We start from the raw sequence: 11,139 nt of genomic DNA, 5'->3' as shown, positions 1-11,139 counted from the left end.
CCATGCCCCTCAGCTCCTGAGACTCAGGGGCTTGCATGCCACTGCCCCAAGCCGCCCCCCTTTTGCTCCTCCCAGTCTGTCCTGGGCTCTTTTAACGTGGTTGAAGGGCATGGGTCAGAGCAGGCCGTCCTGCCCCGCCAGGCTTTTGGGTCCTTGTGTTTCCCCCAGCCCAGGACTTCACCCCATGTCTCGTTTCCTATCCATTTTCCCGTGTCGGGCCCTCCTCACCCCTTGAGAGGGCTGAGGTGGGTGCTGTCACAGGCCCTCAGAGCCCGCATCTGTGCCGTCACCTGCGTATGCTGCCACCAGGTGGGTGCTGAAGCCATCTTCGTAGCAACATAGGTGCCTCCTGTGTAGAGCGATAGATATGCCTACCACATGCCAGGCACGCTGATTTTGGTTCTTTAATCTTTAAAAACCCACAAGGCAGTTCTTCTCGTGTTCCAGGTGACACCATTGCTAAACTTTAGTCACAGATATGTTCCTGAAGTGCCCGTGACACTGAGCATCTCAAGATGTGGCCCCTGGACTGCCTGCTCAGCATTGTCCCCACCCCACCCCTGCTGCTCAGCGTCATCCCCACCTCACCCTGCTGAGCCGGAACTCCAAGGCAGGGCCCAGGGTGCCCCCTTTCTCCAAGCCTCCAGGTGGCTCTGGTACTCAAATCTGAGAATCACTGCTGGAAGACCCGGGAGTCTCGCAAACATTTCTTTTTATTTCTTAAACAAAAGCCCCCTTTATTAACTGAAGCGGCAGCTCTCTGGCAGCTTCCTGCACGCGGCCGGTTGATCCTCTGAGGCTGCGCGGTCCGCTGCAGCTCAGTTTCTCCCGGTGTGGTCGGACTGTCTGCTTCTGAGCCCCAGACCCTGTCGCTCCCTGCTGCTGCACTGCAAATGCCCTCGTGCTCCCAGAGAGAAACTGAGGCAGCAACAGCAGGTCGCTGTGCGCAGACCCCACGGGGCCCCAATTTGAATAAACCAGTGTCTTTTACAAAATAGGAAAGTTGGGAAGTTTGAAGCTTGAGTGGCTGTTTTGTGAGTTTAAGGCGTGGCCACATTTGCGGGCATGCTGACAAAGTGCTGGGGAATGACAGGGTGGCTGAGATCCAACTCTGAATAACAGGGCTGGGGAGGAAGGGGAGCAGACTTCAAACCAGGCTGGCCACAGACTCCTGGGAGCTGTGTGCAGGATTCTTCACACGATTCTGCTGGTGCATTTCTTTGACAATTTCCAAAAGTTTTTATTTTTAAAAAAAGGAGGCTGGGTGTGGTGGCTCATGCCTGAGGCCAAGATGGGAGGATCGCTTGAGCCCAGCCTGGGCAACACAGGGAAGCCCTGTCTCTACAAATAATTAAAAAATAAAAAAAGGAAAGATGCACCAGGCCAGTGGCCAGCACTGGTAGCTGGCAGGACCCAGCCTGTCACCCAGGGTGCTGGCACGGCAGACGCAGGCTGAATGTGGTCTGGGGCCTGGCCCCTGCCTGTAAGCCCTGGACCTGCAGAGACACGGGCCCTGGGGAGGAATGCAGGGCCAGCTGTGGGTGGGGGGCCGGCCATGGATGGGGTGGGGACAGTGGGGGCGACAGGCTTGTTGCTAAGCTACAGGCACAATGGACATTCCGGGTGCCCGGCAACGGGGAAGGAGACGCTTCTTGGAGGGGGAACCCTGAGGGGCCCAGGCCACACTTGTCCCTCAGCAATGCGCACACCCCCACCCTCAGGCCATTGAGACTCACTGGCTGCCTGGCCTCTCAGGGTAAAGGGCAGCTGCCCTCCTGGTGGGGCTTCAACACGCCCTGACGCCAGCCTCCACCCAGCTGGGGACCTGTCGGAATTTGCCCTTGATGGCTCCTGCAACCCCGAGCCCTGGCCTGCTCACCTCCTCGTGGCCTCTGTCTTGGGGCCGCTTGTGCTCCCCGCCTCTCCTGCCTCTGACTGTGCCTGCCTGGCTGGTGCCCCCAAGTGCAGGTGTGGGGCCCTCGGAACAGGGCTTGGAGTTCTGGTAGAGCCTCCATCCCCTGCCACCCCTCTCCTGGCCCCAGACTCAGTAGCCCCTAGCCCTGCCAGCCAGGCTCTGCCGGAGTCACACTGCAGGGCCCCTGGCCCCTGTGGCTGTCTCTGTCCGGCCACCTCTGGAGGGTGTGTGCCACTCCCTTCAGGCTCCACATCCCCCCTCCGTGGATGGCCTGCTAAGGAGCTCTGGGCCCAGCCGGTGGCCAGGAGGAGGGAGGCTAGGAGTTCACCGTGCCTGGCGGCCCTCCCCACCTCACAGACGGTTCCTGAGCGTCTGGGCACAGCGGCCAGCCCTTGCCCTTCCCCCACACACACCCTGTGTCCCTCAGCATCGCACTGGTTGGGCCTCAGCCCTGCCTCTTCCCCCAGCCCTGAGGGTAGAGGTCGGACCCCAGCTGCTGCCGAGGTCCTGGCTCAACCACACATTTCGTGTGCACAGTTCTTTCTGTCCTGGGTGGGCCAGGCGCACAATAGGCGCTCCGTGAACACATAGTGGAGCCCGCCAGGCAGTGCCACCACCCTCTCATGCTCTCCGTCTCCGCTGCTGTTTGCATGGCTTTTGCCACCCTGGTCTCTGCCACCCAGTCCTTGCTGGCCTCACTGGGCCAACCCTTTGCCCCACACCAGGAGGTGTCCAGTGCCCTCTGGAGCGACGCCTCCTCTGTGCACTGCCTGGGGGAGGCAGGGAGGCGGGGCGGGGGCAGGTCCTAACCCCACCACCCTGGGCGGGGCTTTGGCCAAAGGCCTTGCCCTCTCTGAGCCTCAGTGCCCTGCCCCGTCCCTGGGGTACCCTCAGGAGCTCCCGAACTGGGCTCGTGGGAGTCTCCTTGGGGCTGGCATGGGAAGTGCCCAGGAGTGCCCCAGGCCTGCCAGCCCCTCACTCCACCATGTGCACGCTAGGGAGGTGTGGTTTTAGCAGCTGGTCCACACATCTGGATGGTTGCTCCCAGAGCCCACCTCACCAGGGTCAGACTGCCCAGGCAGCTCCTAACACCTCAGGTTCCCCACGCCTTCCTGCAGCTGCCATCCCCACCCCCAGAAGCTCGCCTGCCTCCCTGAGGACCCAGGCAGACAGCTGGACACAGACCCTCCCCAGGGGAGGCCTCTGGAGGGGCCTGCCCCTCAACAGGTGTTGCCACTTGATCAGGAGCAAAGTCAGGGTTGAGGCTGCTCCCGCCCCTCCCCTGCTCTGTGCCCCCCGCTGCAATGGAAGCCTAGGCTCCTCCAAGGCTGAGCTGGGGCCCCTCCGCGTCTCTCCTGGGGACAAAGAGGCAGCTGCCAGCAGGGCGGGGCGGGGAGGGTGGCCTTTGTGCGCGCCGGGCCCCTCCTGGTGACCTCACCACCGGCCAGAGAAGGGCCCTTTCTTCCCAAAGGCAGCCGTTGGGAATCCGCCTGGGGACAAAGCCGCTGCCAGGCAGGGGACCAGCGAGTGGCTGGCTCCCCTCGTAGCATAAATTAGGGGGGGCTAGGGTGGGGGAGGGGATGGCAAGTACTTCTGTCCCTGGGAGAGGGTCACTTGGTGCAAACAGACAAGCAGGCCCCCAACTTACACGTGGGGTGCATGGGGCCACCCCTCCAAGCTTCATTCATTCATTCGGCCCATTCCTTCGTTCCACAGATGGCTGCTGGGCGCTGGCCCAAGAGGCTGTGTGAGGGCCTTGGGGACACAGGGGATGCATCTGGTGGATGAGGGAGCAGTGGGTGAGGGGCGGGGGTGCCCAGTCTGGAGAGGGAACTAGGACAGACGAGTCAGAGCTGCCCAGAAGCCCCAGGGCCTGGGTTGGGGCAGGCGGGAAGATCCATGCTGAGCACGGTCACCCAGCAGGGCAGTGGCCACAGCCGCCCAGCCCAAGTCCCAGGCCTCCAGGAGAGCTCAGGAAAATATTTGATTTTCAATGTGTGGTGTGGAGTGGCACCCACCCCCCATGTGTGGCCAAGGGCTTCCTGTCCCCAGAGTCTGGGTGACCCACAAAGTGTCCTCACAGCCTTGCTGGCCCTCGGCCTGGCTTCCAGACCCCCCGCAGGACACTGTCCCCCTCCCCCACCTCCCTGTCTCGAGACCTCGAGACCTGGGGTCCGGTGGCCCAGGGTGGCCAATGCAGAGCGCAGTGTGGCCAGCATAGAGAGACAGGTGGCCTGAGAGTCCCACAGATGCCCAGTGCTACTCAGGCCCAGCTCCCAAGGCCTGTTCCTCTGCCTCCCAGGCCCTGGGCATGTGCTGCATCCCCAAGGCACTGAGCACATCAGGCCAGACCAGGTGGGCTTCCTGCAGGAGGAGGCAGCAGGCCCAGGTCAGGCTGGGTCTGGGAGGCAGGCACAGGGTGTGCTGGTCAGCAGGGCTCACTGCCAGGCCCAGGAGGTGTCCTGGCCATGCAGATGACAGAAGGCCGAGTGGGTAGGCCAGAGGGTGTGAAGGGCCTTGTCCTGTGAGCAGGGCATGCAAGCAGCTCCTGGCCTGTCCTCCAGCCTTGACACCTGAGGTCTGAGCTTGCCTTGCAGTCATCAGCAGAGCCAAGACTCCCGGATTTCCGGGGCTGGGAAAACTTCAAAGCCTTACAGAGCCACCAGGTCCACAGCTGCCCAGGGCAGGGGGCGCCTGCTGGGTGCTGGACCTCCCTGCACCCCGTCTTCATCCCAGTGTGTGGATGGGCAGGAGTGTCTGCAGGCCTGGGCCCCGGCCAGGAGGAGGCCTGAGGCTTCCGGGGCACCGAGCGACCACAGGCCGGGGTGTGTGGCTCCCCCAGGAGCCCCAGAGGCCCTGTGCCCCCTCCCCGGCGGTGGAGTGAGATGGGCGGGGGCGGTGTAAGTAGGCCAGTGCTTTGTGCAGCGTTGCCATGGCGCCACCGCCGCCTGTGCAGGATCCTCTGGGCGCGTTTCCAGAACGCAGAGCCTGCCAGTCGGCCCTCCCAGCCCTGGCCAGGCCCCATCCCAGTCGGGGGGCCTCAGAGCCTTCTCCACCCACAGGCTGCTGGGGGGCAGACTAATTGTCCCGCTTCGTTACACCCTCAAACCCCCAGCGCACACATGCTCACAGCCACACAGCACACACACATGCACACAGGAATGTGCACACGCTCACACATAAGTGTACACGTGCCACACGCAGGCACACACCCCACAGCCACAGGCAGGCACTCAGTCCTCAGCGTGCCCCAGGGCTGCAGCCTCCAGGTTCACACCCAGGTCCCAGGGGCCCCAGGCCAGTGTGGGGTCTCCCAGCACGCCACACGTGGTGGTGGGCATGAACGTGCAAGGCCAGGGCCTGCCCCATCTCACCTGCTGAGACTGAGAGGTCATTGCTGACCTTGGGGAGGAGGCTGGGGGCCTAGAATTCAAGGGACAAGCTGGCCTGAACCCCACTCCCCACCACTGGGCCTGTGGGACAGCCTCGAGGCCGTGTGCTGGGAGAGCTGGGATTTCTGATGCCGGCGAGCTGAGGCTGGGCCTCACTGGCCACTGGACACCAAGCGCCCCATTAGATGCTCACAGCCCCACAGTAGGGTGGGCACCACCAGCCCTACAGGCAGGACAAAGTGACCTGGAGATGGCATGGAGGGGGCCGGGTAGCAATGCTTTGCCGGGGTGCAGCAGGAGGGGGGTGGTCTCGATGCATGAGAGGCCCTGGGCGGCCCAGCCTGACTCCCGTTGTCAGCTGACGTCACAGGGCGGAGAACCTGGGTATCTGGGGAGACAGATGGCCCTGGGGTCCCTGGCTGCCCTGAAACCTGCTGACGAGGACCCCACCAAGGGGTGGGACGGCTTCCTTGCAGTAGATATCCTGGAGAGGGGACAGGCTGTAGGCTGGGGGGTGGGAACGCTGGGAACACGCAGGCCCTCTCTGAAGACCACAGCTGGGCCCTCTGACCCCTGCCTCAGGCTCCAGCCCAACAACACAGAGCTGGCCGAGGTCCTTGCCCCACGCGTGCTGCTGCTGGCTCCTGAGGGGCCAGTGGATGGGGACCCGGCGGTCCCTTCCCAACAGGAGGCCCACGGCTCTTGGCACTGCTGCAGAGGCTGCGGCTTCCCCAGGAGCGCGTCAGTCCTTTGGGATAAACGCTGCTGCCTGTTAGAATCTGAGGCCCTTGGGATAGGCTGGAGCTGAGGCTGATGGGCGGGGCCCTCGTCACCCAGCAGTCCCCCTGCAGCCCTCCTGAGCGTGACGCTGTGCGAGATGTGCCCAGAGGTACTCTCAGAAGGCAGGGCTGGGCTTGGGGCAGGGCAGGAGTGGGTACCGAGAGGCCCCAAACAGCTTCCTGAGGGAGAGGGGGCTTCACAGAGGCAGCTGCCTCGGTGACCCTGTGGCAGGTGTGTCTGCTGGCACCGAGGTCTTTTAGGGCAATGAGGGAGAAAGGGCAAGGCAGGGAGACCTCAGGGGCGTAGAGGCCAGGCTGCGGGGCCTGGCTTGTTCCTGCAGCTTCAGCGACAGGCGCCGAGGCTCTGCCACCAAGAAGCCAGGCTGCAGGGCAGGCGCTGATTCTCCATCACCACACCCAGAGCCCCCGCGGGGCCCAGCGAGGCACCAGGCAGCCAGCGCCATGGCCCCACACCCTGCCCACTGGCTGAGCTGTGCAGCATGGAGGCAGCTCCGGGGGCAGCTGTGCACAGCAGTGACCCCTGCCTGCTGCACGGCTGCCTGAGCTGTCCTGGTTGCTGCCAGCACCACTGTGCAGTATGGTGACCCCATTGGCCAGGGACGGGCCCCGCACACAGGAACGTGTCGGGGGAGTCACCAAAGGCTTCTTGCCAGAAGTGGCATTTGGCTTGGGGTGTGGAAGAGGAGCATAGATTACCCAGGAGGGCCAGGCCAGGGTCCAAGGAAGGGCCACCTGTGCAGAGACGCAGGGCTGATCGCACAGGCCTTGCCCATAGGCCCTGCCATGGGGAAAGACAAGCCCCTGCCAGCCGGCTGGGAGCCACCACCATCCTGACGACAGAACCACGCTGGCAGGCAGGGCAGGCTGCCTGTGGCGGAACTAGGGGGTTGGGAGGTAGGTTAGAGACCGGCATATCTGTGGGGACTCCATAGATGGTGGCAGGTGGTCACTGGATGCCCCGCGCAAGCGCCATCCACCCCCAGAACAGAAGCGCAGCTCAGGCGAGGCCATGGCCACCTGTCCACCATTGGCCAGGGCAGGTGCACCCGGCGTGGCCCAGGCAGGATAGCTGTGCCGGCCGGCTGGCCCCAAACCACTTCCGGTGTTCTGGGATCTGCAAAACCTGACCTTGGGCGCCGCCTGGTGACCAGACGTGGGAGAACCAAGCAGGTAGGTGGGGGCCTGGAGGGGCAGACGCTTGGCGTTTGGGGGACCTCCAAGGTCAGGGAGCCGCATGCTGTGCAGGTGAGCCACCCTGCAAGCCAGGGGCTGTAGGGAGGGCGGTGGGTAGCAAGGGTCTGTCTGGGGTCCTCCCTCCACCCAGCCTGGCCAGCGCCGATGCTGAGCTGTGCAGGGCCCATGTGCACTGGCACTGGGCGAGGGAATGGGCCAGAACAGCCCAGGCCATGGTCCCCACCCCGGCAGGGACAGGCCTCGCACATTCAGCTAGAGGCACCCCCTGGGGCGTGCTCTCGGGTCTGCCCTGGCACAGACCTACTGCCGGTGTGGGCGTCCATGGCAGTCACTCGGCCAGGCCTGGGGGGGTCCCCGAAGAGAACCCAGCGCAGGGGCAGCCTGGGACTAGTGCTGTGCTCTGTGGGAGCCACTGATGCAGGATGCAGTCCTGCCCTTGTTGGGGCCTGCTGCCCCAAGGCCTTGTGGGATCTGGCCCTCCAGACTCTCACCTGCCTGCCTGGCTCCAACCTGGGGGTCCTTGCTCCAGCGGTCCAGCCTGCACACTCTTCCCCAGGCCCACATGGCCTGCTCCACAGGACCACCTGCATAGCCACATTGGTGCTGGGATGCCTGCTTTCCCTTTGAGGGGCTGGGTCAGGATTAAGGGCTAGAAGATGCCCTTTCCTGGGAGATGAAACCTGGATGCACAGAGGAAGGGGCACACACACCCAGGAGCCCCAGGCTGCCAAGAGCACCCTGGGCTTGCTGTGGCCATCTACAGGCAGTGCCCAGACCAGACCGCAGCCCAAGAAGGCAGCTGGGTGCCTCGCTGCCCCCCACCTGCACCCTGACATCCCCAGTACGTTTTTAAATTTGTGTGTGTGTGTGATGGTCTTGCTCTGTCGCCCGGGCTGGAGTACAGTGGCGTGATCTCGGCTCACTGCAACCTCTGCCTTCTGAGTTCAAGCAATTCTCATGCTTCAGCCTCCCTAGTAGCTGGGGCCACAGGCACCCGCCACCACGCCCGGAACCTTTAAGAAGCAGTGCCCTCTGCTCTCAGCGAGGCCCAGTGGGTTCTGCTGCCCAGGCCTCTACAACTCCGCCCCATGGCTGACCCCTCCTCCTGCCAGCCAGGCTGGAACCCTGGGCGCCCCCATCCCCTGGTGCTGTCCTCACTGCCCCCAAATCCTTTCCCTGACCCCCTCGCCCCACCCCACTGCTGCCCCCAGGGGCACTCAGCAAAGTCTCCAAATCTCCCTTGGCTCGTGGGGCCCAGAAAGCCCTGGCAGTCCTGGCACTGTTCCCTACCCGCTGCCTGAAGTTCTTCCAGGGCCTCCAGTATGTCCAGCCCTGGCTGTGGGCTCTGCTTTTGAAAAGTCATCATTTTCCTTTCCATTCCCACGTGCAGAGAAATGCCAGCTGCGCTGGAGGAGCAGAGTTGGGGGAGCCCCAGGAGGATCTGAGCATCCCAGTTTCCCGATCTCTTTCTGGGTCTTTCATCTCTGGCCATCAGCAAGGCCCTGCCTCTGTGCCAGGCTCTGTGTAAAGGGTGCACCCAGTGGGGCCTAGACTACCCCATCATGGGTGATCCTGGTGGCACACGCACAGGACTCATGTACCTCAGCCACACCTGAGGGCACCGGTTCCTGCTGACCCCCCGTACCCCACGAGACGGGTGCCCACGGAGCTTTGCAGCATGTTTCCCAACTCAGGAGGCAAAACCGCCCCCTCAGCTCTGCTCCTGCCGCTCCTGGAGCCTATGCCACCTGCAGAGGGCACCCACAGGTGTCAGCGTGTTGAGCCAGGTGCTGCTCTAGGTACTGGGGATACAAGCAGGAACGGAACAAGTTTCATGTCCTCAGGGTCTCAGGTGTGGGGCCCCTGGCATCGGGCTAGGTCCTCTGAGGGCGATGGGGCAGGAAGGGGCAGAGCGCAGGCATTGTGGTTGGAGACTGACTGCAGCTGACATCTGGCATGTGCTGCCCGCTGGGGTCCACGTGGCCCACTGGGCTCTTTGGCTGCTGGTGGTCAGAGGATGGCTTGGTCATGCCAGAGCTGGGACACAGCACAGAAGCCGGTTCTTTCTGTGGGAATGGCCATCAGGTGGCCTGGTCATGAGGCTGTTTCTGCCTATGACCCAGCACCAGACAGCAGCCGTTCCACTCTCACCCTCTCTGGGTGACTGGTACACCCAGAGACAGCAGAGGGGAGAGGGACCTCGAGGAACCCAGCCAGCCCTCCACATCCGTTTCTGTCCATGTGAGCAGGGCCCCGGTGCCCCTCTAGGCCCAGCCTGCCCAACCTAGGAAGGGCTGGCGTGGGACCCAGGGTGGGCAGATGGCTCCATCCTGGCTCCCAGCCACACTGAGCCTAGGGCACCATGCCCTTCTGTCAGCCTGCAGACGCTTGCTGGGTACCCTCCCTGCCCCAGGCCTGGCAGGAAGATGAGGTGACAGAGGCGGCCCTGGGGAGCTCCTTCTGCTTCTTACCTGGCCGCCCCTCACCTAGGCCAGAGCCAGATCCTGGCCCTTGCCCCGCAGCGGCCTCTGCAGGCACAGGACCTCCGAGCTGCCAGGACATGGCTTCTTGTCTCCTTCCTCCCTCCTGGTCCCCGCAGCAGTCCTGGGTGCCCCCGCCCTGCACAGTTATGGCCCTCTATCAGTCTGCCCTTCCCAGCCCTCGCCAGCCTGTGAAAGCACTGGGGATGCGGTGAGTTCCTGTGCCCGTGGGGAAGGGGCCAGCAAAGACACCAAAGTGGCAAACAGCAGGAACATGAAGCTGTGAGGGCTGGTGATGCCGGGCGGGAAGCCAGGTGGGGAGGCAGGATGGTGTGTGGCCTGACCCCACCTCGCAGCCAGGAAACCGGCACACAGAGATGTCCTGCACGTGTCAGGGCCCCAGGTAGGTGGCTGCAGGAGGCTGGGCCCTCAGGTGGGCCTCCCCAGTCACACCGCCTTGGCTGACCTGTCTGTCCTCTCGTCCAGTCACAGGGAGACAAAGACCTGTTTGTCTCTCCACCCTTCCGCCCAGAGCCTCCCCAGCCAGTGCAGCTCTGAGCATGTCCCCAAGGGAGGGAGACAGTCCCCAGTGGGGCCTGGCAGTCCTGGCAGCTGCCCTGAGGCACAGGCCCTGGGGGACTCGGTGCTTTGAGGGCAGGGGCAGGTGATGGAAGTGGGCTGGGGAAAGGGAGGCTGAGAAGGCGGCAGTGTGGCGCGTGTGAATTTGTTTATGAACTAGCTACAAAAATGTCTTTTCCAGTGTTTGCTCTTCTAGAATTTGACTAGCAGGTTTTCCGGTCTTTAGTGGAAGCCCTTTAAATAAATACAAGAAAAGAAAAAGCAAAAAAAGTCTTCCTCAATCAAATCTGAGGTGGTTCCTTCCCCAACCAGGCTGGCTGGGTGGGGAGGGAGGGCCCGAAGCCCAGGCTCCTAGGGAAAAGCTCTGATCCAGCTTCAGGGCCACAGCAGCTCTGCTCCCCACCCCAGGGCTGGGCTGGGACACTGGCCCTTCCTGGCAGGGGTGTCCTACCCCACAGAGAAGCCTTGGGAGGTGGCCACCGCTGGGCCACTGCCCCTCACCAGGCCCAGAGGCCCAGTTCTCAGTCTGAAAAGAAAACCTGCCCTGGGCCCCTTATGACCAGGTGAGGCTTGGTGGGCACAGGGGACCTGGCGGGAGCACTGGAGCCCAGGGGCCTGGGAGGGGCCCAGGTCTGACATCTCATCCTGCACCAGGCTCTCTGCAGGCCTTCAGTTCCAGAACTGTGTCCTCAAAATCCTGTTGATGCTGCCACAAGTGGGCTCTCTCCTCCCCCATTCCGGGAAGGTTCTGGGTGAGTGTCTAGCCGTCCCTCCCACTG

Source organism: Mandrillus leucophaeus, unplaced genomic scaffold (genome assembly GCF_000951045.1).
Source record: "Mandrillus leucophaeus isolate KB7577 unplaced genomic scaffold, Mleu.le_1.0 Scaffold4, whole genome shotgun sequence".
Lineage (NCBI taxonomy): Eukaryota > Metazoa > Chordata > Mammalia > Primates > Cercopithecidae > Mandrillus > Mandrillus leucophaeus.
Note: the sequence above shows the minus strand (reverse complement) of the source record.